This window comes from Pongo abelii, chromosome Y (genome assembly GCF_028885655.2).
Source record: "Pongo abelii isolate AG06213 chromosome Y, NHGRI_mPonAbe1-v2.0_pri, whole genome shotgun sequence".
Lineage (NCBI taxonomy): Eukaryota > Metazoa > Chordata > Mammalia > Primates > Hominidae > Pongo > Pongo abelii.
This window is the reverse complement of record NC_072009.2, coordinates 51377746-51403984: the sequence shown is the minus strand read 5'-3', so window position 1 is coordinate 51403984 and position 26239 is coordinate 51377746. Positions and strand designations below refer to the sequence as shown.

Genomic DNA, 26239 nt, shown 5'->3' with positions numbered 1-26239 from the left:
TGGATAAAGAAAATGTGGAACATATATCCAATGGGATACTATGCAGCCATGAAAAAGAATAAGTTCATGTCCTTTCCAGGGACATGAATAAAGCTGGAAACAATCATTCTCAGCAAGCTAACATAGGAACAGAAAAGCAAACACTACCTGTTCTCTCTCATAAGTGGGAATGGAACAATGAGGACACAATGGGGCCTCTCAGGGAGTAGGGGGTAAGTGGAAGGAGATCATTAGGAAAAATACTGAATGCATGCAGGACTTAAAACTTAGATGATGGGTTGATGGGTGCAGCAAACCACCGTGTCACATGTACACCAATGTAACAGATCTGCTTGATCTGCAAATGTATCCTAGAAGTTAAATTATAATGAAAATAAGTCAGGTTAAATGAAGACTAAATAGTGTCTATGATTTCATGATTACTCCCTGTTTGGGTTTTACTTTATAATTTGTCTGTGCTTTGTGTCTCCAGGAAAACAAAATAAAAATATATTATACCGAACATTTTAGAAGAATTTACTAAAAAGCAGTTGGAGCCAATTCTTTTATCTCTTTATGAAGACAAGTGTGGATTAAAAACCAACTCTCCTAATGCTTGCCAGTGCTGCAAGGTACTTAGAATAATAATAAAACTTCCAACTTAAGGATACTTGGCAGACTCCAGAACTTTAAGGAAAGCAGAGAAACAAAATATCCAACTTCAGGCTCTTTCTGGGAGAGGATGCTCAGTGCCTTGGGGACTCTTGGACCCTGGAGAAAGGGTGGAAATAGGGTAGGTGGGGGCAGCCTTTGGAGCCACTGCCACTCTGGCAACCACTGCTGCTCCCCATGGATAACTTGGAGTCTCAGCCTTCAGCAGAATCAGCAGGCTTTCCGCAAGCAGTGTTTGGTGTGCCTGCCTGATTTCCATCTCTGTATCTTCCTTAGTGATGTATCTACTCAGGTTCTGACCTTGGAATTGCATTGCTTATCTTTTTGAGTTTGAGAGTTTCCTCATATATTGTCCATACGAGTCACTTTTCCGATGAGTTTGCTAAATTTTTCTATCTGTGGCTGGCTTTTTGGTTCTGTTTACCAGATTTTTTCTTTTTAGAGGTGGAGTCTCATTTTGTTACCCAGGCTGGAGTGCAATGACCAGATCTAGCCTCACTGCAATCCCCAACTCCCAAGTTCAAAGGATTCTCCTTGCTCAGACTCCCGAGCAGCTAGGATTACCGGCGCACACCAGAAATCCCAGTTAAATTTTTGCATTTTTAGTACAGACGTGATTTCACCATGTATACGATGCTGATCTGGAACTCCTGTCCTCAGGTGATCTGTCTGCTTTCACCTTCGAAAGTGCTGAGATTACAGGCTTGAACTGCCATGTCCACTGGTAACAGGGTGTTCTACAGAGTAGAGATTTCAACTTCCAATAAAGTTCATATTATCCATTCTTTTTCTTTCATGGACTTGCTAATAACTCATTACGAAACCCAGGCCCAGGCAGATATTTTCTAATTACAACTTTGCATTGAATAAATTTAATGTATGGGTATTTTTGACAAATTTTTTAACTGTAAAGTTTTTGTCTATGTTCATTTATTTCCATATAGTTTCCAGCAGTTTTCTTGCCACTTGTGAAATAGCTTTATCTCTTCCAAAGAATATGCTTTGCATTTTTGACAAAATCAGTTGACTTGGGATGGTTTTGGGGCTATCTATTCTCTTCCACTTATCTGCTTGTGTATTAAATTATGAATGCCACACTCTTCTTTATTACGTTAGCTTTAGTGTAAGTATTCATATCCAGATGTGCAAGTCCCTTAGCTTTGTTCTTCTTCAGTCTTATTTCATCTATTCTAGGTTTAGGAAGAGTTTGTTGATATATTTACCTGGAGTTTGATTGGGATATGGCTGAAATAATCAAAAATGTACTTCTCCAGAACGAGAAACATCTGTTTATTTATTGATTGATTGATTGAAAAAGAGTTGTGTCACCCATGTTGGAGTGCAGTGCTGCTATCTCAACTCACTGAGATTCTCCCACTTCAATGACTCAAGTAGCTGGGACTACAGGCATTGTATTTTTGGTAGAGATGGATTTCACCCTGTTCCCCAGGCTGGTCTCCAACTCTTAGGCTCAAGTGATCTGCCTGTGGCAGCCTCCCAAAGTGCTGGGATTACAGGCATCTGCCAACATGCCAGGCCTCTCTGCATTTACTAACATTTCTTTTGATTTCTCTCAAAGGTGACTTGTTGTTTACTGAATGAATCTTGCATATTTTGTTACATTTATACTTAATGGATTCAATTTTGTGGGTAGTGTTGTAAGTGGTGTTTTAATATTCAAATTCCAATGATTTCTATTCACTATTGCTGATATACAAAAACTCAATTATGTTTTATCTATTGCCAGTCTTCTTTGCTTCTTTTTATCTCCATTCAGGTATGGGAATGTTGGCTCTATTTAACTTCCACTTCCAGAGATTACCGCCTGGATGAACCCACCCTTAATTTCAGAGATTTTCCCGGGCTACCACCAGAGGGTGCACGGAGCCTATGCAATGAGCCCGCAGAGCCCGCAAACTAACTCTCTGAGGAGCAGGGTGTCCTCACAGAGCCTTGGACAGCGCTTCCTTCTCCTCAGGACACACCGGAGAAAGGCCGTTGTTTCAGGGTACCTGGGGACACCAGTGGCACGTTCATGGTGAAGACTAAGCCTCCTTCATCTCAGGACCCGCCCAAGAGTGGTCGCGGCTTTGGCATACCCGGGATCGCGTCCACAATGAAGATGAAGCCTCTTTCTCTTCCGGACATGTCCAGGAGTGGCCGTTGCTACAAGAGATCTGGTGCTACGACCGGGTGAGAATAAAAACGTCTCCTCAGGACCCTCCCAGGAAAGACATGGCATTCAGGCATCTGGTGGCCAGGTAAGGAAAATACACCCTGTCTGCAGCACCCAGAACTGAGGAAGGGCACTGCCCTGAGCCTTAATTCCCAGCCCTAGCCTCCAATTCTGACTATACGAAAGTGTCCTTTGAGTGAGTCAGTGACCACGCATTGTCACAGCTACCAAAGTGTGGTTTGCAGATGATCTGAGCTTGTTTCTGGGGGAGATTCTGGTACAGGGAAAGGAGAGGCACTGAGTGGAACCACTATGACTGGCTGAGGCCAGGGGAGAAATCACAACCTCCAACAACACTTTTTTCATGCTTTAATGACTCATTTTTCTTAGAGAACTAAAGTAGTTCAAACAACATAGAAAAATTTTTAAGTAGGTATATGAGAACTTGAATTATTATTTAAGTTTAAGTATATGATATGTGACTGGTTAGCAACATTTTTTCTTTTCCTGTGACAGTCACAGTGTAATTGAGAGTGGATTTCTAATGTTGAAGAAAATGTCCACTTTATGAACACTGACATCCTACATTAGCTGAGATGTACTAACAGTATCAAATTTTAATATTATACCATAAAGTCAATTGAAGAATTCTGAGCCAAATATGAGTGACAAATGGTCCATGACACAGCCCTACTCAGGAGATCCTGAGAACATGTGCCCCAGGTGATGTGTACACTGCCTATATTTATGCATTTTAGGGAGACAGGAGTCGTCAATCAAACATATGTAAGTACATTGGTTTGGTCGAGAAAGGATGGGCAACTTGGAAATAGCGATGGTGCGGGGCTGGACTTTCAAGTTACAGGTAGATTTAAATATGTTTTCATTGGCAGTTGTCTGAAAGAATTAAGTTATTACCTAAAAACCTAAAATCAACAGATAGGAATGACTGGGTTACAATAAATAGTAAGGGCTGTAGAGACCAAAGTTTTATCATGATGATGAAGACTCTATGTAGTAGGCTTGAGAGAATAGAAGGTAAATATTCCTTATCAGACTTAAGGTATGTGTTGCTGTTAATGATGGTCAACTTTTTCTAAAGTGAAAAAGGGAGGAGTGTGTAATGAATCATGTGTGTCCCTCTTTCCTGTTGGGAACTGGACCACTTTTGGAATGCCCTTGGTCAAAATGAGGGGTCCATTCAGATGACTGTGGTGGGTGGGGGGACTTGAGAGTTAATTTTTTCTATAATGTTTCACTTCTATTTACAAAAGTATAACCTATTAAATTGCTATACATTATAATTAGTCTAAGAGAAAAAAGGGATTTCTTAAAGAAAAAAAAAAAAACACTAAAAAACCTAAGCCACCACAACTTGCCAGATTTTTTATTGTTTCTGTTTTTAAAGTTGTCAGGGATGCTTTGCTTGTAAGTCATATAGTTGACTTGTTGACCATCCGGGTATAGTTCTTTTGCTTCTTCAAATACTGTACCTAGTAACCTTCCACAATTGTTTTTAAGTAAATTTCTTAAATTGTAGCAGTAAACAAAATGAAAAGATAATGTTAAACAATACTAAGGTTTATCACAGGACATAAAATTTTCAACTCTTATTCCTTTTCTTCTTCTTTTTTTTTTTTTTTTTTTTGAGACATGGTCTCATTCTTTTTCCCAGCCTGGAGGGCAGAATTGCCATCATGGCTCACTGCAGCCTCTAGCTGCCAAGATCAACTGATCCTACACCTTAGACTCAGCTATCATCTCTGGCTAACTTTTTGTATTTTTTGGTAGAGACAAAGGTTTGCCATGTTGCCTGGACATGTCTCAAATGTCTGGACTCGAGTGATCTGCCTGCCTTGGCCTCAAAAAGTGCTGAGATTATAAACATTAATAAAACGTTTATGTTAGGGTTAGATAAAAACCAATCTTGAAAACTGGCTAGCCATATGTAGAAAGCTGAAACTGGATCCCTTCCTTACACCTTATACAAAAATTAATTCAAGATGGACTAAAGACTTAAATGTTAAACCTAAAACCATAGAAACCTTAGAAGAAAACCTAGGCATTATCATTCAGGACATAGGCATGGGCAAGAACTTCATGTCTAAAACACCAAAAGCAATGGCAACAAAAGCCAAAATTGACAAATGGGATCTAATTAAACTAAAGAGCTTATGCACAGCAAAAGAAATTACCATCAGAGTGAACAGGCAATCTACAAAATGGGAGAAAATGTTCACAACCTACTCATCTGACAAAGGGCTAATATCCAGAATCTACAATGAACTCAAACAAATTTACAAGAAAAAAAAAAACAATCCCATCAAAAAGTGGGTGAAGGACATGAACAGACACTTCTCAAAAGAAGACATTTATGCAACCAAACAACACACGAAAAAACGCTCACCATCACTAGCCATCAGAGAAATACAAATCAAAACCACAATGAGATACTATGTCACACCAGTTAGAATGGCAATCATTAAAAAGTCAGGAAACAACAGGTGCTGGAGAGGATGTGGAGAAATAGGAACACTTTGACACTGTTGGTGGGACTGGAAACTAGTTCAACCATTGTGGAAGTCATTGTGGTGATTCCTCAGGGATCTACAATTAGAAATAGCATTTGACCCAACCATCCTATTACTGGGTATACACTCAAAGGACTATAAATCATGCTGCTATAAAAACACAAGCACACGTATGTTTATTGTGGCACTATTCACAATAGCAAAGACTTGGAACCAACCCAAAAGTCCAACAATGTTAGACTGGATTAAGAAAATGTGGCACATATACACCATGGAATACTATGCAGCCATACAAGATGATGAGTTCATGTCCTTTGTAGGGACACGGATGAAATTGGAAATCATCATTCTCAGTAAACTATCGCAAGGACAAAAAACCAAATATCGCATGTTCTCACTCATAGGTGGGAATTGAACAATGAGAACACATGGACACAGGAAGGGGAACATCACACTCTGGGGACTGTTGTGGGGTGGGGGGAGTGGGGAGGGATAGCATTAGGAGATATACCTAATGCTAAATGACGAGTTAATGGGTGCAGCAAACAAACATAGCATATGTATACATATGTAAAAAACGTGCACATTGCGCACATTTACCCTAAAATTTAAAGTATATAAAAAAAAAAATGTTGGGAGTTGGTAGATGCAGAAGTTCCTTTTCTGGCCTTGCTTGAAAATGTTCAAAATATTCTAATTGTTTCCTGTCCATGTACTTCTTTTTCTGTTTTTTAATCTGTCATCTGTTAAAGTCATAAATACATTTTTCACAGTTTATGAATTGCTGCTCTGCTTCCCTAGTGTCATTCTGTTTGTCATAGTTTTTCCACTGAATGAAATACTCTGCCTTCCTATTTTTGTATTATCTTTTGTCAACAACAGTTTCAACCTCAAAATCCCAGGATGCCATGAAGGAAGAGATAGGATTGGAGCAATTACTGTGTCATGTTTATTTTTCTTTTCTTTTCTTTTTTTTTTTTTTTTTGAGACAGACTCTCACTCTGTCACCCAGGCTCCAGTGCATTGGCGCAGTCTCAGCTCACTGCAACCTCCACCTCCCTGGATCACGCCATTCTCCTGCCTCAGCGTCCCGAGTAGCTGGGACTACAGGCACGTGCCACCATGCCCAGCTAATTTTTTGTACTTTTAGTAGAGACAGGGTTTCACCGTGTTAGCCAGGACGGTCTCAATCTCCTGACCTCGTGATCCGCCTGCCTCGGCCTCCCAAAGTCCTGGGATTACAGGCATAAGCCACTGCACCTGGCTTGTCATTTTTCTTTCTGATGAGTCTCCACATTGTCACTGCTTTCAGCCTCATTGCTGCACCAGCCCTGGGTATGGATGAGCCTGTTCCACTTTGTGGCCACTGGTGTAGTAAAAGTTGTGTGAAGAAGCAGCTATGCTATGTACCTTTGTATCACCTAACTTAGTCCATGGTGGGACAGCTCAGGCTTCTGTTTATCATGCCAAGGTGTCTGGTTGGGTAGCCTCAGGTATTCCTACTTTCTGGTGTGGTAAAGAGATCTTTCTTCCTGGCTATAACTCTTTGCTTTGTAGTTGCTCCAGTGTTTATATTGAATATTCTAAAAGTAAAACACTTCTAAAATCACATTAGTTTATTCTCACTTAATATAAAAAACCCTTACTCCTTTATAGCATGGCCGGCTTTATTTCAGTTATTGAGTTCTCGAAATTATAACAATATGCATTCTATCTCCAAAACACAAGCTAGTGAGTTTTTTTTAATATAATAGTGTATTAAATTATGTGGAGAACAGATAGTGAAGGTGCACATTTTTAATTTTTTTATCTTTTGGAATTTTTTGTGTACTTATCTTTACTTTATTCTTTGTTTATTAATACTGCTGTTCAATGTCCTTTCATTTTACCCTGGAATAATCCATAAAGTATTTGTTAAACGGTTGTCTACTGGCAAAAGAATGTGGCTTTTATTTGGGAATTTCATAACTTCTCCTCTCTTTTGATGGACACTTTGTTAAAACATAACTTTTCTCTTTGAAAGTTTTTTCTTACTGCACTTGGAATATATGAGTCCTCTGAGTTTTCAGATAAGAATTTCCCCTGTTATTTGTGAGGGTATGTTGTGCATTACTAGTCAAAATTTCTCTTTCTGCTTTCAAGATTCTCTTTGTCTTTGTTTTAGACAGTTTAACTATCATGTATGTTTGGGTGTGTTTCTTTGAGTTTATTTTACTTGGAGTTTTTGAGTTTCTTAGGTATTTATTATCTCAAATTTGTGACATGTTTAACCACTTTTTTTTAGTCTCCCTATTTCTTTATCTCCTCTTGAATTTCCAAAATGCCTAAGTAGGTCTGCTTGATGGTGTCACACTGGTTTCTAGACTGTTTTCATATTTCTTTATTTTTTTCTCTTCTTAACTTAATAATTTCAATTGCCTCTTTTATTCAATTTGCTGACATGTTCTATATGTGCAAGTCTCCTTTTAAATGTCTGTAGTAATTATTTATTTTTTTATTTGAGATGTAATCTTGCTCTGTCACCAGGCTGGAGTGCAGTGGCACAATCTTGGCTCACTCCAACCTCTGCATACTGGGTTCAATTGATTCTCCTGCTTCAGCCTCTTGAGTAGCTGGGACTACAGATATTTGTCACCACATCCAGCTAATTTGTGTATTTTTAGTACAGTTGGGGTTTCATCATGTTCCCCAGCAAAGTCAAAACTTCTTGACCTTATGATCTGCCACCTAGGTCTCCCGAAGTGCAGGGATTGCAGTCCTCTAGTGAATTTTTTTTTTAATATGTATTTTTAGTAGAGATGGGGTTTCACCATGTTAGCCAGGATGGTTTTGATCTCCTGACCCCTTGATTCACCCGACTCAGTCTCCCAATGTGCTGTGATTAGAGGTGTAAGCCACCATGCCCAGCCAAGAATTTTAATGTCAGTTGTTTTACTTTCATCTCCAGACTTTTTTTTTTACTGAGAGCCACTGAACCTGGCCCAGAGTTTTTTTCTAAGTTTGAAAATAAGTTTCCATGCTTTCCTAAGATCCTGTATTATTTTACTTTCAATCTCTGTTTCTTGAACCTAAAGTAAGACATGCATAGACATCACATTTGTGAATTTTTTTTCAAAGATGCATTTGTACCAGTCTGTGTGTTTTTATATAAGAGCTCACATTTAGTTACTACAAGTAAAAAAAATTACTTACTGTGACATTTACTTACATTTTTTATATGTTCTTTGTCTTATTTGATCCTCAATTACTCCTTTGTCCATTAAAAAAAGTTAACATTTTGAAAATTTTTTCTGTATTTTCATGTAATTATTAGTTATATTTGGGACTTTAATTATATTTTAAACATAATACAGCTTCTTTGAATAATATTAACTTGTTTGAATATTCAAAATTTTAATTTCAATAATATAAATATATGCTGCTCTTGTACTTTTCTCTATCTCAATATAAATTGTCTCAGATTATATCTGTACACACTGAGTGTCCATTAAAGTAAATTTGTAACTTTTTATGTAATAGCTGCCTATGAGATCTGTAATAGTAATAGCTAACTTTGCCAGGATTGCAATAGTAATAGAATTTTTTTTAGGCAAATGTTAATCACACATTATTTTAGCTTTTCTATATGTAGACATTTTTTGCTTGAGTATCGTTTTCATAAGATATTGATTTTCTTCATTTCTCCAACGTGTTTTTCTCAGTTATTGATACCTTAGAATGCATTCCATTAACACTATGAATATGAGCATTATAAAACTATTATTTTTTTAAAAAACTGGATCTGTATTAACAAATCTTTTGTATTGTCTATTGTATGAAATAACTGTATTCTTGCTTTCAACAATTGAAAACTTTGTTTGTGACCAATTCCTGGCATTTTCAACCAAGAATGAGTTCTGAGTTTGCAAAACAGAAATAAATATGTTTCATCGATTCTTTATTTATCTTCTAGAAAGACTGCAACAAACACAATAAATTAACACCAAGTGCTTCTTCACTCCTCCCAGAATTAGGAGTCAGGGCCTGAAATGGAAAATGCGGATTTCAATTTTGAAGGCTTCATCTGTGCCTGGGAGGCAGTATGACAATCCAAAACAATATTTACTACTTTAAAACTGTCTCTTTTGATGGTTTGCTTGGTTTATACAAACTACTGATTTACAGTAATCAGACAGTTTTTGATTGGTTTGATGTTTCTTTGAATGGTTTGAAGCTGCCAGCCCTGCAGTTTTGCCCTCATTTTTATTTGGGAAGCACTGATTGTTTTAGAATCTCAGAGATTAATTTTATTTAGGGGATCTATGATTTGTCCCTTGAAAATATGGTTTAAAATACTAAAATTGAATTTTACATGTTTAATTTGTGTTTCTAATTGTTAGGTTTTTGTTTTAGTGGTTATGGTATGAAGTTTGTTGTTTGCTTTTTATTAATTGATGTTATCAATTTCATATAAAAGACAAGGGCAATATTCTCTATTATGAATCACGTCTTGGTTTTATGTAAAACATGTATACAATTTTTTGTTTCCAAAGTGACTTTCAAGTACATACCAAAATAAAATAATAAGGGAATAATTATGTAGGCATGCAGCAAGATCTACAAGTGTGATGATCTCTGGCAGAAGCTTGCATAAATTGTTTGAAAAACAACCAGGTCACTGTGGATGGAGCAGACTGTGGAAGGAAAATGATTGTAGACAATGAGATTATAGGTGTAACACACAGTTGATGTGATTGTCTAGGGTTTCCATAGGTCAGTAGATTTTACTTTAGTTTCACTTTAAGCCAAGTTCATGACTGGAAGTGGAATTGGTAAGGTTGTTGCTAGCATCTAAAGCCAAGAGGCTAGAAATGCTGCTGAATATCTTAAAATCTAGTCTCAGGCAACTTTGAGCAATTAACAGTATTGAACCATCTCTCCAGAAAATTGTAAAAAGAAAAAAAGAAGCACACTTTTAGAAAACATTGATTTTATATTTTCAAGGTTACTTAACTCAATCTTTGGTTTCTGTAAATCAGAAGGATTTTAAGAAGCTCTTTTAAAGTTCAGTTGATTGAAGTTAGGGTAAGTGTTAGTAAAGTGAAGTCAGTTCAGTTAATCAATAATTAGAAAGTAAACTGTAGGCCAGGTGTGGTGGCTATAATCCCAGTACTTTGGGAGGCCAAGGTGGGCCAATCACAAGGTCAGGAGATCAAGACCATCCTGACTAACATGGTGAGACCTTGTCTCTACCAAAAAAAAAAAAATTAGCTGGGCATGGTGGCGGGCACCAGTAGTACAAGCTACTCACGAGGCTGAGGCAGAAGAATGGTGTGAACCCATGAGGTGGAGTTTGTCGTAAGCCGAGGTGGTGCCACTGCACTGTCCAGCCTGGGTGACAGAGCAAGACTCCATCTCCAAAAAAAAAAAAAAAGAAAAGAAACTATTTCCTTTTTTCTCCCCCTTTCTTTTCCATTACTTTAAAATATCTCTGTAAAGCACTAATATAGCAAAATAAAACCCTAGGCACATTCTATTTTTGGGATAACATGGAGAACACTCCAAGGCTTTTGGGATATAACTAATCTTGAATACAACTGGAAGTCATACAGAATACAGATGCATATATGTGCATTAGTGCAATACATTATGCATACAGACTGGGCATAGTGATTGTCATAAGACAAATATTAAATGTTTCTTATGACATAAAATTTGCTAAGATTTTACAATAACTAAGACAAATGGAAACCAAGATTTCAAGGATTACAGCCAGGGTTAGAGAATTCTGGCTGTTAAGTACAATGAAAACTCAAGCATCTTCTAGGAGAGTCCATCACTCTTGCCATAACCAGCGTGGGGATTATCTCTACAGAAACAGGTGAAAGGGCTGATGGCAGCATGAATCTCATTATTCCTGGATGCAGAAACATAATTTGAGATTATCTGAATGACAGGGCTGAATGACCTGGAACACAAACAGGGATAAAAGTTTCCCCTGGCTTACCACATTGTGGTAAGACAAAAATAAAACAAGAGCTGTGGCCCTTCAGTGTGCACAGACCTAGGAGCTATCAAAGCCAGGGAGGGCTGTCACACCCTTTGCGGCTTTGCATTTTCCGGCATCTCCAAGCTTCTGGGTATCACTACATTCCCCAGTATCAGCTGTGGAAGCTGCTTGCGGTAGGCCTGGTCCAGCTGCAGCTTTTCAATGATCTGGCAGTTCTGTTGGCAACTAAATCTTCCTGGCCTGATACAGCTGGCATGACTGACCTTGTTTAGCTGCTGAAGCCCACACTTGATCATACACCACTCACCACTCATCCATGCTTGCCCTTGGCAGGTGATAAATCCCGGCTGTTAACACCAGATGAGTGCAGCATGTCAAGTAGTGTGGGTAGAACAACTTAGCAGCCCTGATTAAAGCTTAGGGAAAGGAACCACAGGCCACAGAGGTTTTCATCTGCAAAGTGACACCCCTAAACTCCCATAGCAGTAGAAGCGTAGCTGGTTATGTTTAAATGACTTACTTCTTTTGGTTCTTGAAATAATGACTATTCAGTGTCCTACATTTTGGTATTTTTTAACCTCATTTGCAAATTATTATATTTCAAAATTTTTACAAAATCAAATTTGAAAGATTATTATTTGCGTTGAACCACCTGATCCATCTTATGTACACTGCATTTTTTTAAGACAGAGTTTCAGTTTTGTCATCCAAGCTGGAGTGCAGTGGCATTTTCTCAGCTCAGTGTACCTCCTGCCTCTGCCTCCCATGGAGCTGGAATTACAGGCACCCACCATGGTGTGCAGCATGGCATTGGAGTTCAGATTAGCTTTCTCCTAGTAGATTATGAAGCTTACTTATGAAAGAGTATTTCTAATTCCTGGACTTTGATGTTTTGTACTCATGTAATTTCTGTTTGAGAGACACTTTTGCTCAGGGTTCTAATATGATGAGCAGCATTTCTGGCATTTTCTGCTAAATGCAATGGTGACATACATTTTCTGTGGTTGAAATACCCTAATATGTTTGTGTCTCAAGAAGTCTGAATCGTTGACATTTACTATTCTAGAGAGTTCTGAAGAAGAAATTAAAAACCACTTTTTAAAATTTTGCAGAGGCCAGGAGGAGTGGTTCACACCTGTAATCCAAGCAACTTTGGAGACTGAGGCAGGAGGATCACCTGAGTTTAGGAGTTGTAGACCAGCCTGGTCAATAGGGTGAAACCTCATCTTCACTAAAATTACACACACAGGCATGAAGTAAAATCAGCTTGTCAGGGTGGTGGACAACTGTAATCCCAGCTATTTGGGAGGCTGAGGCAGGAAAATCTCTTAAATCTGGGAGGTGGAGGTTTCAGTGAGCTGAGATCACACCATTGCACTCCAGCCTGTATGACAAAAGAAAACCTCTGTCTTAAAAAAAATTTGCAGTAATTTTATATGAGATCTCATTTTTCTCTAATTTTTGGCTATTCTAACATCCTGATATTTTCTCTAACTTGCTGCTATTATAACATTCTGTCATTGGTGAAATATACCAGGGTGTCCTGCATGTACCATGGAACTTAATATAAAACAATATTAATTAACACAAATAAAAAGTTTTTTCTGGATGTGAGGTTATAGTAGCTTTGAAAAATGTGCCACACTTTAAAACATTTTGTAATTACAAATCAGCGTTGTCACAAACTTCATTGAAAAGCAAATAAGAAGCATATCTCAATTTTTAGTTGATTGAATTTCTTTTCTTTTATTTTTAGAATGAAATCTCACACTCTCTTTGGCTGGAGTGCAGTGGTGCAATCTTAGCAGACTGCAACCCCCTGCCTCCCAATTTCAAGTGTTTATTCTTCCTCAGCTTCTTGAATAGCTGAGAATACATGTGTGCATCACCACCTCTGATGGGTTTTTACCATATTGGCCACACTTGTCTCAAGCTCCAGACCTCAAGTACTCTGCCTGTCTTGGCCTCCAAAAGTACTGGAATTACATGTGTGAATCACCATGCCTGGCCCCTGACTGAATTTCTAATTCAAAAAAAATCCATCTTACAAAACCTTATTTTCTATATTATATTTTTGATGTGTTTCTTTATATGTCTCATAATTAAAGAAAATGGTATAATTTTAATGTATTTTTTTGTAATTGAAAATGAGTTTATTTGTATTAATATGTAATTAAAACAGTAAGTATATTAAGAATTTTTTTGCTGTGTGTAAAGTTATGAGGTTTTAGAAATTTCTTTAAAAAACTAATTTGGATAATTAATTACATTAGTTGATTGTACTTGGGTTATTTTCCTCAGGATTTTCTTTTGTAAGAAAATTCAAAATTGCTTCAAGATACATTGAGATGTTCAATTATGTGAAATAAACTTAAAGGTATTTTCTTTGAAAAGAAAGTTTTTATACCCTACCTTTTCTACTAATAATATGTGATTATTTTTTCTAACATGTTAGAAATTAATTTTTTTCATCTTCCCTGCACCTAAAGTTCCCTTGTAATATATGACAAGCAAAGAACTGCTATCAGAGAAGGCTGTTGTAGTCTGTAAGTCACCTATTACCATCAACCCTGGTTTTGAGCTACTTGCAACACCAGCTATTGTCTGTGTAAAAAATCTCACAGTGATGCTAGACTGTCTGACAGAAACATATTACATAGACAAAGTAAAAACTGTGAGTATTTTAAATTATAAAACAGTTTTGTTCATTAATCATACTTTTGTTTGAAATTCTATTATTTCATTTAGAAAAATTAACTCATGGTTTTCTGTGTTTTTGGTCAGCTAGTTTACCATTTTGTAGTCAACAGGTATATAATTAAAACCATTTAACTAAGAGAACATCAATTTTTTAATAAGCATGTATTTCTTAACTTCTCTCCTATTGTTGGTTTTAGTACTTTACCACAGTGGGTTTTATTTAGTCATATGTGAAAAAAAAAAAGACAACCCATTACAGTAACAAGAAACCTAATTTAATGCTACAAAAATTTATATTTAAAATGGATTCATTAAAAAGATTTTCATAACCCAAATGTTAAAGTTGCTCAATGTATTTTAATTATATTCTGAGAGGTACTTTTTTAAAAAAATCATAATGTGAGAAGAGAACATTTGAGTGCATTTTATTAATTTTAAATGTCCATATTAGTTAAGCAAAATGAATAGCAATGTTGAAATTTTACACAAAACTGAAACTCAGAGTGGGAGCCAATGTAAGTAAGTTAACAAGTAATAACTTGAAATTTAGTTGATTTCAAGAGAAATCTGAGGGTTAAGAATATAATTAACAACAGCATTCTGTACAGATATTTAATTGGAAATTTGAAATTATATTTGTTTATGTTTTTTCTTGGTTTGAGTATATTTTTTAGTACATTGTAGGAGTTTCTAGCTAAACTCAGTATTTAAAAGTTCAGATCTTTATGTGTTCTGTAGGATCTACATAGAGAGAAGAATTTCGTTTTTGAAAACTTTTTTTTGTTTATTTGTTTAGCTATTGTATTGGAATAGTAAATATATATTTTCAAAAGAGATTTTTTTAACCAACCCTGTTTTTGTTAAACTATTTAGCCAATGTTTTCTTGTGATTAATATATATTTTCAAATATATAAGAGGACATGCAGTAAAAACTATGAACTTGTCACCAATATATATTTCTTGGGCAGAGATTTTCTTTAAGGTATATGCACATCTTCAAACACTTACCTATTTTTTTTTAATCAGAAATATGCAATATACAATATGGTTAACTTTGTTTTGTACTTAGTCACACACCTGTCAATACATGAAGATCTGTTTAATTCTCTTTTGTAGCTACTTAAATTGCATTTCAATGTGCTCTAATTTATGCAGTCCACCCCTAAGTTGAAGTGATGTGTAAGTTGTATTCAGTTTTACAAAAAGTAGCATTTACAATTTTCACAGCTATTTTAAAGACACCATCTAATTGACTTCTTCTTACAATAAAACTATGAACATATATAAAGCAATTATCACTGTTAGCTGAGGAAGAAAGTGATATTTATGTGGAGGTTATAGTTTTTATGAGTTGGAACAATAATTTAAATGAAATGATCAATTAAAACTGAGAAAACCCTAATGTTCTATTTATATACAGTTCTGATGAAAGTGTATTGGATATAATTATTTTAAGTGCAAAAGTTTTTTAATATGTAAAGTCATAATGATTAATGCTAAGTCTCTGTTTAACACATGAGAATTTAATATTATATCGTCGTGTATGACTCGTTCTAAGAGAATTGTTACAAAAGCAATGACATTAAAAATGTGCACTTAAAAATTCTGTATTTAATAGTCTTTATAGTGGCTCACATTGCTGATGTAAAAGTTTAAAGTACTCTTTCAAAATGGTTGTGTTAGCCTGATAGAATAAATTTCACAGCCCAATTAAGAGAACAATGGGTAAAATCATTATATTTGTTGCAAAATCATTATATTTTCTTAGCTTGTGAAGCACTCAGTGAATAGGAATAACTGTCCCCTGTTGGATCCTGCCCACCAAAAAGATTGGTGGGACTCAGAGAAACTGCTGCTACTTTTCACCTAAATTATGTGATCCATCAACTATACATAATCCTAGTCATCAGAAATAGTTTTTCTACAATTGAAAAAACAGTTAGTGATAAAGATGACGATTGTTCAAAGATGAGAAACAAAATTGTGAGGTAAGTTTTAATTATATATTTTTAAATATTCTGATAGTAGATACTGTTGTTCTTCCTGAGATTAGTGTACTTTCGTGAGATTTTTATCCAGACTGCGTTTTGATGATAAGGCTAGAAAATGTGAGATACTGTGACTGACATATTTATTGTGCTCACTATCTAGTAACTTTAAATTTTGGTTAATAATATGTATCACTTTTTGTTTGTTTGTTTTGAAACCGTGGTAGATATAATCACATTTGTATGACCTGGTAAATGAAATTCAGCCTTTGAATAATGAGTTTTTTTTTTTTTTTTTTTTTTTTTGAGATGGAGTTTCATTCTGTCACCGAGGCTGGAGTGCAGTGATGCAATCTCAGCTCACTGCAAGCTCTGCCTCCTGGGTTCACACCATTCTACTGCCTCACCTTCCCAAGAAGCTGGGACTACAGGAGCCCAGCATCACTTCCGGCTATATTGTTTTTGTATTTTTAGTAGGGATGGGGTTTCACTGATAGCCAGGGTGGTCTCCTGACCTCGTGATCTGCCCATCTCAGCTTCCCAAAGTGCTGGGATTACAAGCATGAGCCAACGTGCCAGGCCTTTTATTTTTAATAATTATATTGTCTTTTAAAGAAGGCATTTTTTTTTTTTTACTGTTGTTCTGTCTGTGTCATATAATCTGTGCTTATTTTTAGGATTTTCTGAATATTTTTCTCAAATTAGGGTTTTTTCTGCTAAGGAAAAAAATTATTTTTGAGATAATGCTACATGGACCTGTTAGCAACATGAAATAATTATTACAATCAGGCTGCTAAGTGTATAAAAACATCTGATTGAAAATACAAAGTATCTGGTTGAAAATAAAGCAGAAAAAACGTTAGGTTTTAGTGGCAGTTTACATATTTAAGATATAGCTATTAAGTAGTGTACCCAGAAAACTTTAATTTTGGAAACATTTGTACTCAAGTAATTTATCATTCCTATACTTTTTTGCATAGATATTGACAGAAACTAAATAAAGAAATTAGAATATTTTAACTCTAGTAAATAATTCTTAAATTTCTGTTTATCTTCCTCTGTGATCAGAAATAGTTTGGTTTTCAAATAGCATCTCAGCACTTATCATCAATGGAGATTGAAACACAAACTTGCCTCTGCCTTTCTAGATCTGATAGATCACACCATACAGTTATTACAACCTTGGTAGTATTTCTTTTTATTAGAATCTCCACATGGGATGTTCACTAACACTTGATTAACAGCCACTAACAGAAAACAACAACAAAAAACTAAAATTTAAGTCCTGGTATTGTAGTCGGTTTTACTCCTAGGGTTTTGAATTTAAAACAGATAGAGGGGGGTAGGGGGAAGGGATAGCTTTAGGAGATATACCTAATGCTAAATGATGAGTTAATGGGTGCAGCACACCAGCATGGCACACGTATAAATATGTAACTAACCTGCACATTGTGCACATGTACCCTAAAACTTAAATTATAATAATAATAAAATTAAAAATAACAGATAGAGATGGTTAATTATACTGACAAAAAGTGAATGAGGCAGACAGAATATAAAATTCAAATATAGTCCCCACCTGTGTTCTTGGTTGCTTGTGCTTTATGTTTTCTTAGGATTCACTGTGGCATGCATATCTGCCTAGCTAATTTTTCTACATGATGAACTTCATCAGGGCACAAACTGGATATTGTTTATTTTTGTATCAAAAACCTCAGGTGTAGAGAAAAACATATAGAAACATGATATGTGTAAAATAACTGTATTTTGCTCTGTAGCTACAAGGAAATTATGATCTTTGGAGCACCTATGTATGTTCTCTTACCTTCCACAACTACTCTTAACAGCCATATTTATTGTGTGGTAATAATTCCAAATACATCACATAAATTATATCCAGAAATCTGTAAAAATACATTATACTCACAAGGGGACTCTGAATTCTAGGAGAACAAACTATCTTATTCCTCGTAAGTTATTTATCACAGGGCACATAGCCATCAGTGTCCGTGTCGGTAATGTTTTCTGATTTGCAACAAATAAGAGACTTCTACATACACAGGTTCTGCAAACAGCTTTCTCCAAACATATATTAAGATGTTTGAAAACAAAAACAAATCAATACTACAGTAAAATGTAACAAATTTAAAGCCATTAGAGTATATTATCTGTCTACAGATCATTTACATTTTATTAAATATTTATGTAGAGATAAAGTAAACTACACAGGAGGAGGAGTGTGAATTATATTTACATACTCCATCATTGTAAATCAGAAGCTTGAGCAGACAAAAATTATAGTATTAAAGAGGATCCTTGAGCCAAACCCCTACAAATATCAAACGATTACTATATGGAAATATTTTAAGCTTTGGTAAGAAAGTATTGCTTAAGTTAGTTATGGCATAATCACCCTAATGATGTTAATTTTTATTTATTTATCTTTTTATAAAAAGATTATAAACCTTAAAATTATCATTAAATTGTTTTAATGTTTGCTCAGTGAATGTGAACATTTGTACCTGTTCTCTGTTTATGGTGTGTAACACAATTAAGCACTTGCTATTTAAATAATCTTGTTTTTTTTTTTTTTTTGGCCAATAGAAATGATTTGGGTATGACTAAAAAAATGTGCATTTACATTCAGTGATTATTTTGAATTTCCTTGGGAGTTGGATATGGGACCTTACACAGAAGCAGGCATTGCAAAGCTGGAAGAGAATAATGTGAAATCAGAAAATCAATGGATTCTACAGAAAGAGTAACCTGAAAATAAAACTACAAAGATCACAAAATGCAGACTTTTAGATGTGCTTGTATACTGTGGTCAAGCAAAGCAGTGGGCATTATTATTCTCATATTATTCAAAAAATGGTAGGATGATGACTGAGATTCCTGGTATAAATTTGATTATGAAGATTTAACAGGACTTAAATGGATGATGATAAAGAAATTTTATCAAAGGCCTTTTCGGCATCTATTGAGATAATCATGTGGTTTTTTGTCTTTGCTTCTGTTTATATGATGGTTTGCATTTATTTATTTGTGTATGTTGAACCAGCCTTGCATCCCAGGGATGAAGCCCACTTGATCATGGTGGATAAGCTTTTTGATGTGCTACTGGATTCAGTTTGCCAGTATTTTATTCAGGATTTTTGCATCAATATTCATCAGGGATATTGGCCTAAAACTCTCTTTTTTGTGTGTGTGTCTCTGCTAGGGTTTGGTATCAGGTTGATGCTGGCTTCATAAAATGAGTTAGGGAGGATTCTCTTTTTCTTTTGATTGGAATAGTTTCAGAAGGAATGGTACTAGCTCCTGTTTGTACCTCTGGTAGAATTCAGCTATGAATCCACCTGGTCTTGGACTTTTTTTGGTTCATAGGCTATTAATTACTGCCTCAATTTCAAAGCCTGTTATTGGTCTATTAAGGAATTCAACTTCTTCCTGGTTTAGTTTTGGGAGTGTTTATGTGTCCAGGAAATTTGTTCATTTCTTCTAGATTTTCTAGTTTGTTTGTGTAGAGGTGTTTATAGTATTCTCTGAAAATTCTTAAATGTAAGACCTAAAACCATAAAAATCCTAGAAGAAAACCTGGGCAATACAGGACATAGGCATGGACAAGAATTTCATGTCTAAAACACCAAAGGCAAGGCAACAAATGCCAAAATTGACAAATGGGATCTGATTAAACTAAAGAGCTTCTGCACAGACATAGAAACTACCATCAGAGTGAACAGGCAACCTACAAAATGGAAGAAAATTTTTGCAATCTACCCATCTGACAAAGGGCTAATATCCAGAAAATACAAAGAAATTAAACAAATTTACAAGAAAAAATCATACAACCCCATCAAAAAGTCGGCAAAGGATATAAACAGGCACTTCTCAAAAGCAGAAATTTATGCAGCAGAAAGCCACATTGAAAAAGGTTCATTATCACTGGCCATCAGAGAAATGCAAATCAAAACCACAATGAGAGACCATCTCACACCAGTTAGAATGGCGATCATTAAAAAGTCAGGAAACAACAGGTGTTGGAGTGGATGTGGAGAAATAGAAAAACTTTTACACTGTTGGTGGGACTGTATACTAGTTCAACCATTGTGGAACAAAGTGTGGTGACTCCTCAAGGGTCTAGAACTGGAAATATCATTTGACCCAGCCCTCCCATTACTGGATATATGCACAAAGGATTATAAATCATGCTGCTACAAAGACACATGCACACGTATGTTTATTGTGGTACTATTCACAATAGCGAAGAGTTGGAACCAACCCAAATGTTCATCAATGAGAGACTGGATTAAGAACATGTGGCACATATATACCATGGAATACTATGCAGCCATAAAAAATGATGAGTTCATGTCCTTTGTAGGGACATGGATGAAGCTGGATACCATCATTCTGAGCAAACTATCACCAAGGACAGAAAACCAAACAACATATGTTCTCACTCATAGGTGGGAATTGAACAATGAGAACACTTGGTCACAGGATGGGGAACATCACACACTCGGGCCTGTTGTGGGACGGTGAGAGTGGGGAGGAGGGAAGGATAGCATTAGGAGATATACCTAATGTAAATGCTGAGTTAATGGCAGCACACCAGCATGGCAGTTATATACATATGTAACAAACATGCACATTGTGCACATGTACTCTAGAACTTTAAGTATAACGATAAAAAAAGAAATTTTAAAAATTAGTGTTTTGATGGAGAGTACATGAATGTATTTGATCATATGCTGAAGTGCATGTCATATAGACAGCAGAAGAGGTGATAAAATGCTTATATAGTTTTGAAACAATAAACAAATGGACATGATTGATGAAGGAGATGAGATGATAAGACATATATTATGGCTAACTCTTGCGAGAACACATCACATCATCATGTCACCAGCCTTCAATAAAAGTGTATGGTAAAAAAAAAAAAAAAAAAAATGACATTTACTCCTAAATGAAAGCAATAAAGATGAGAGTATTTGCAGTTTGTGAAAGAACTGCTTACATGTAATGGTGTTTATTTAAACCCTGCTCATGCTAAGCTTTTAGATTAGCTTCTTCGTAATAAAAATAATGTGTGCTTGGCTTCTACGATTCTTTACAACACATCAACATGTTTTTCATATTTTTCTTCAGTCTTCTTTTTGCTTTTTTCATAGAATCATTAGCCTCAATTTATGTGAACATGTTGCCTTTCTGGTTTAGTTATTCTAAAGTAAAAAAATTTAAGATATCTGTACCTTAGAATAGTGGAACTTAATGTATGGATACGTGAAAAGCATTTATTTATTAAACCAGTGATTATTTTTTACTCAAGCATTTGTTTAAAATGTGGGTTAGTGAAGTGGTAAGATCATCAGCAAAAGTAGTCTTAACTAACAAAAATTATGTTAAGAAAGAGCTTGAAAATACAACTGTTTTTGACTGTATAGGTAATTTTTATTTAAAGAGCAGAATTATTTTTCTGCCTGAATCAAACTAAATTACTGTGATTTGTATACAGATTGCTGCTATATTCCTCATTATCATTGTATTTTACATTTTAAAAAGTAATTTGTGTTCCTGCCAGTGACTGGTATACGGCTTTGGATTTTATTCATAGGGAACTTATAATTGGTTTGTTTGTCTATTATACTGCTTTACATTTTCCTAACCATAAAAACATTATTTCAAATTTTAAATACACAATAATCATTTTTGCAGTAATTGTGAGAGAATTCTTCATAAACTTAAAATTGTCTAATCTAAATGCGTGTTTATTATTTCAAAATTGGTTCCTATTCCAATACCTTCGTATTGCACCTTTTTCCACTTTATCATTAAGTATGAAGTTTTACCTTTACTAAATAAAATATTAAGTGATAATTAAAAAGATATAACATATTTTAGATGAGGTTTTCTTGGTGATATTCATAATTCCAATAATTTGGAAGGCCAAGGCAAAAGATCGCTTGAGGCCAAGAATTTTGAACCCGGTTTGGCAAAACAGTGAAACACAATCTCTACAAAAGTGTTTACAAATCAAGAAGATATGGTAGCTCACACCGGTAACCTTAGCAATCTATAAGTCCGTGGTGGGTGGATCAGTTCAGCATATAAATTGAGGCCAGCCTGAACAATATAGCAGGATTCTGTCTATAAAAAATATTAAAATAATTAAAGAAATTGAATAATTATCTGAGCCTACTGGCCTTTTCCTGGAGAACCAGCTAACTGGGAGGCTGAAGCTTCAAGAACATGGGTATCACAGGCTGCCACTAAGGAGATGAGACAGATGCCTGATTCTTTCACATAGCTAAGTGGATACAGCCTACTTTACATTTATCTTTTTCATGTAAAATTGCTTATTTTCTTGACTTTGTATGACTATAGGTAGGGTTGTAGTTTGCAGTCAGAGGACAGCTTTAGCTGAGCCATCTCCCCCTGAAAACACAAGGCATTCTTCCTTCCTACACAGTCACCCATCTTAGTGCCCCAAAACGCTCAGGCAGAATTTGACTTAGATTGTCCTAAATTTAATGTGATTTTTGTCTTCTGATCCTTCCATTAACGCTCTCTTTTCTCCACACTCATGTCCCATCTTTTGCTACTGTCAATAATCATTTATCCCCTCCCATCACAAAAGAAGCCTGTACTCCCTTCAGATACAGCAACATGAAGATTCCCCAGAAAAAACAAAAATTAAAAAAATACATACTTTAATTTTGCACTTTTTTAATTTTTAAAAAACGTTCGAGATTGAGGAACCACATGCATCTGGTAGGAGACGAGTTTTATCTTCACAAAGAATTTACTGATATGAACATTTTTGTTACATAATATTAGCAGAAAAAATTCTGAATTAAACAAGAACAAAAAAAACCCTAAAACCTGAGGTGAAGCCCTGCTGCTGTCCCGGGCCGGGCCCTCTGCCATGGGCTCGGCGGCCTCCCACTCGGCCGCCTTGTTGGGCGGGGCCCGGAGACAGTCCTCCGCTGCCTCACAGCCGGGGCTCTCACTGGCCGCCTGGCGCCGCTACAGCTAGGCGGTGGCCGATCGCGAGGACGACCCTAACTTCTTCAGGACGGTGGAGGGCTTCTTCAATCGCGGCGCCAGCATCGTGGGGGACAAGCTGGTGGATGACCTGAGGACCCGGGAGAGTGAGGAGCAGAAGCAGAACCGGCTGCAGGGCACCCTGTCGATCATCAAGCCCTGCAACCATGTGCTGAGTCTCTCCTTCTGCATCCGGAAGGACGACGGCTCCTTGGAGGTCATCTAAGGCTACCCAGCCCAGCACAGCCAGCACCGCACGCCCTGCAAGGGAGGTGTCCGTTACAGCACTGATGTGAGTGTAGATGAAGTAAAAGCTTTGTCTTCTCTGATGACATACAAGTGTGCAGTGGTTGATGTGCCATTCGGGGGTGTTAAACTGGTGTTAAGGTCAATCCAAAGAACTATACTAATAATGAATTGGAAGAGATCACAAGGAGGTTCACCATGGAGCTAGCAAAGAAGGGCTTTATTGGTCCTGGCATTGATGTGCCTGCTCCAGACATGAGCACAGGTGAGAGGGAGATGTCCTGGATCGCGGATGCCTATGCCAGCACCATAGGTCACGATGATATTAATGCGCTCTCCTCTGTTACTGGTAAACCCATCAGCCAAGGGGGAATCCATGGACGCATCTTTGCTACTGGCCGTGGTGTCTTCCATGGGATTGAAAACTTCATCAATGAAGCTTCTTACATGAGCATTTTAAGAATGACACCAGGGTTTGGAGATAAAACATTTGTCGTTCAGGGATTTGGTAATGTGGGCCTACACTCTATGAGATAATTACATCATTTTGTTGCTAAATGTATTGCTGTTGATAAGTCTGATGGGAGTATATGGAATCCAGATGGTATTGACCCAAAGGAGCTGGAAGACTTCACTTTGCAACATAGGTCCATTCTGGGTTTCCCCAAGGCAAAGCCCTATGAAGGAAGCATCTTGGAGGCCTACTGTGACATACTGATCCCAGCTGCCCGTGAGAAGCAGTTGACCAAATCCAATGAACCCAGAGTCAAAACCAAGATCATTGCTGAAGTTGCCAAGGGGCCCACAACTCCAGAAGCTGACAAGATCTTCCTGGAGAGAAACATTATTGTTATTCCAGATCTCTTCTTGAATGCTGGAGGAGTGACAGCATCTTATTTTGAGTGGCTGAAGAATCTAAATCATGTGAGCTATGGCCATTTGACCTTCAAATATGAAAGGGATTCTAACTACCACATGCTCATGTCTGTTCAAGAGAGTTTAGAAAGACAATTTGGAAAGCACGGTGAAACTATTCCCATTGTACCCATGGCAGAGTTCCAAGACAGGATGTCAGGTGCAACTGAGAAAGACATCAGGCACTCTGGCTTTGTGTACACAATGGAGTGTTCTGCCAGGAAAATCACGTGCACAGCCAGGAAGTATAACCTGGGATTGGACCTGAGAACAGCTGCCTATGTCAATACCATTGAGAAAATCTTCAAAGTGTGCAATCAAGCTGGCGTGACCTTCACATAGATGGATCATGGCTGACTTCCTCACTATCCTCTTCACGTGTAACTTCTGCAGACCTATCACATATTACATGTAACCACATAAATCCCTTTCTCTCCTGACTCATTAATAATGGATACTTTTTTCAACAAGTCAATCCAAATCAGCCTGTTAAGGAGTAATAAATTAAGGTTAGAGGATCATGTACGAGCTGAGTGTGAAAGTAGAAATCACCTACATCAGAGAGCCATTTTGGTATTTTGCCTTTAAATAAAAATCCTCCTCCATCTGGCTGTGCAGCCTTGCTCTGTGGCTTTTCCCAACACAATTAGTGCTAGTGCTGGGGAAGGGATAGTCAAGAGCAGTCAGTTGCTTACTTATTTTGCTCTGGATGAGTCTGGGACATGCTATAACTTTAACACATTTAAGAAGTAGTTGTGTGGCCTTTTCAGAAGGTGGCATGGTCCTCAAGTGAGTTCTTAGTATTTTTTATCAGCAAAATAACTCAATTTTGCAGGTTACAGACAAATATAAAAGCTGTTTCTGTTTATGAATTTTATTATTTTAGAATAGAATAAGTACATGCTGTCTTTAATCACTTAACAAGCCTAACCTTGACTCAAACAGTGAATGCCTATAAAAATAATAAATGAAAAAAACTAGTATTTTTATATCATAAAACAGTATCATTTATAGCTTATCATTCATGTATTGTTGTCCAGCAAATATTAAAAGACCTGTGGATAATTAAGTTTTCTTCATACCTGCAAAATGTTGGAGGCTATTTTCACTAAAACTGTCAGAATTTGCTTACTATAATTATGACACATAGTACAAAGAATGCCGGAAACTTTTTATCATGTTAACCAATTGTTCTCTTTTTAAGACCTGTGGTTGACTAATTAAACTATAATTCAAGTAGAGTGTCCCAGAAAGAAACCACTTCGGCTCCCTCTTTGGAGTCTGGCTGGCTCTGAGCATTGCCAATGGCCCCTACTCACCTGAATTTTTATCCTCTCCTTTTAGAGGCTTTGCATTCTGCACCCAGCTTCACTAACAGTGGGCTCAAAACAACCTTGGGTTGAGTGTTTCATTTGGGAGTTATTTGGCCAGGGCCTTTTGAACAGTAGTGCCCCCATGAAGTGGTAGATAATATATGTGTAAGAATGAACTTCTTTTTTTTTTTTTAAACTATAACACCCTTCAGAAATTTCTCACTACTTTGTAACTGCATGGCTTAACCTGTTGATAAAAGCAGTTATTTAAAGTCTACGTTTTCCAAAAAAAAACTACAGGATATTAAACCAGGACAATCTTCTAACAATGACACCTCTTTCCAGTATGAGAGAACTACCTCCTATGATATGAGAAATATCAATATTTTATTTCTTTCTTCTACACATATTCAACACTTATCAATGCCAAAGAGTTCAAATTTTAATATGTCAAATTTCAACCATGAAGATATAAAAATTCTTACTGTAAATGCAGCATTGTTTTTTCATTCAATATTACTTTATGAATTCAAGTCCTGCTTAATAATGATAACATTATTGGCAGGACCCAAAGATCATTCCTTACAAATCTTTTTTTAATAGAGATTATGTTCTTGGAGCCAAATAAAAATTTTGCTGCTTAGACACACATACATATGTTCTTTTCTTAAAACATTTTCTTGTT

At 36.4% G+C, this 26239-nt stretch overlaps 1 pseudogene; it reads left to right on the top strand.

Annotated features, from left to right (window-relative positions):
* The first annotated feature begins 2686 nt into the window (after nucleotides 1-2686).
* LOC129053308 (glutamate dehydrogenase 1, mitochondrial-like) lies at nucleotides 2687-24626 on the top strand (annotated as a pseudogene).
* The last annotated feature ends 1613 nt before the right edge of the window (nucleotides 24627-26239 follow it).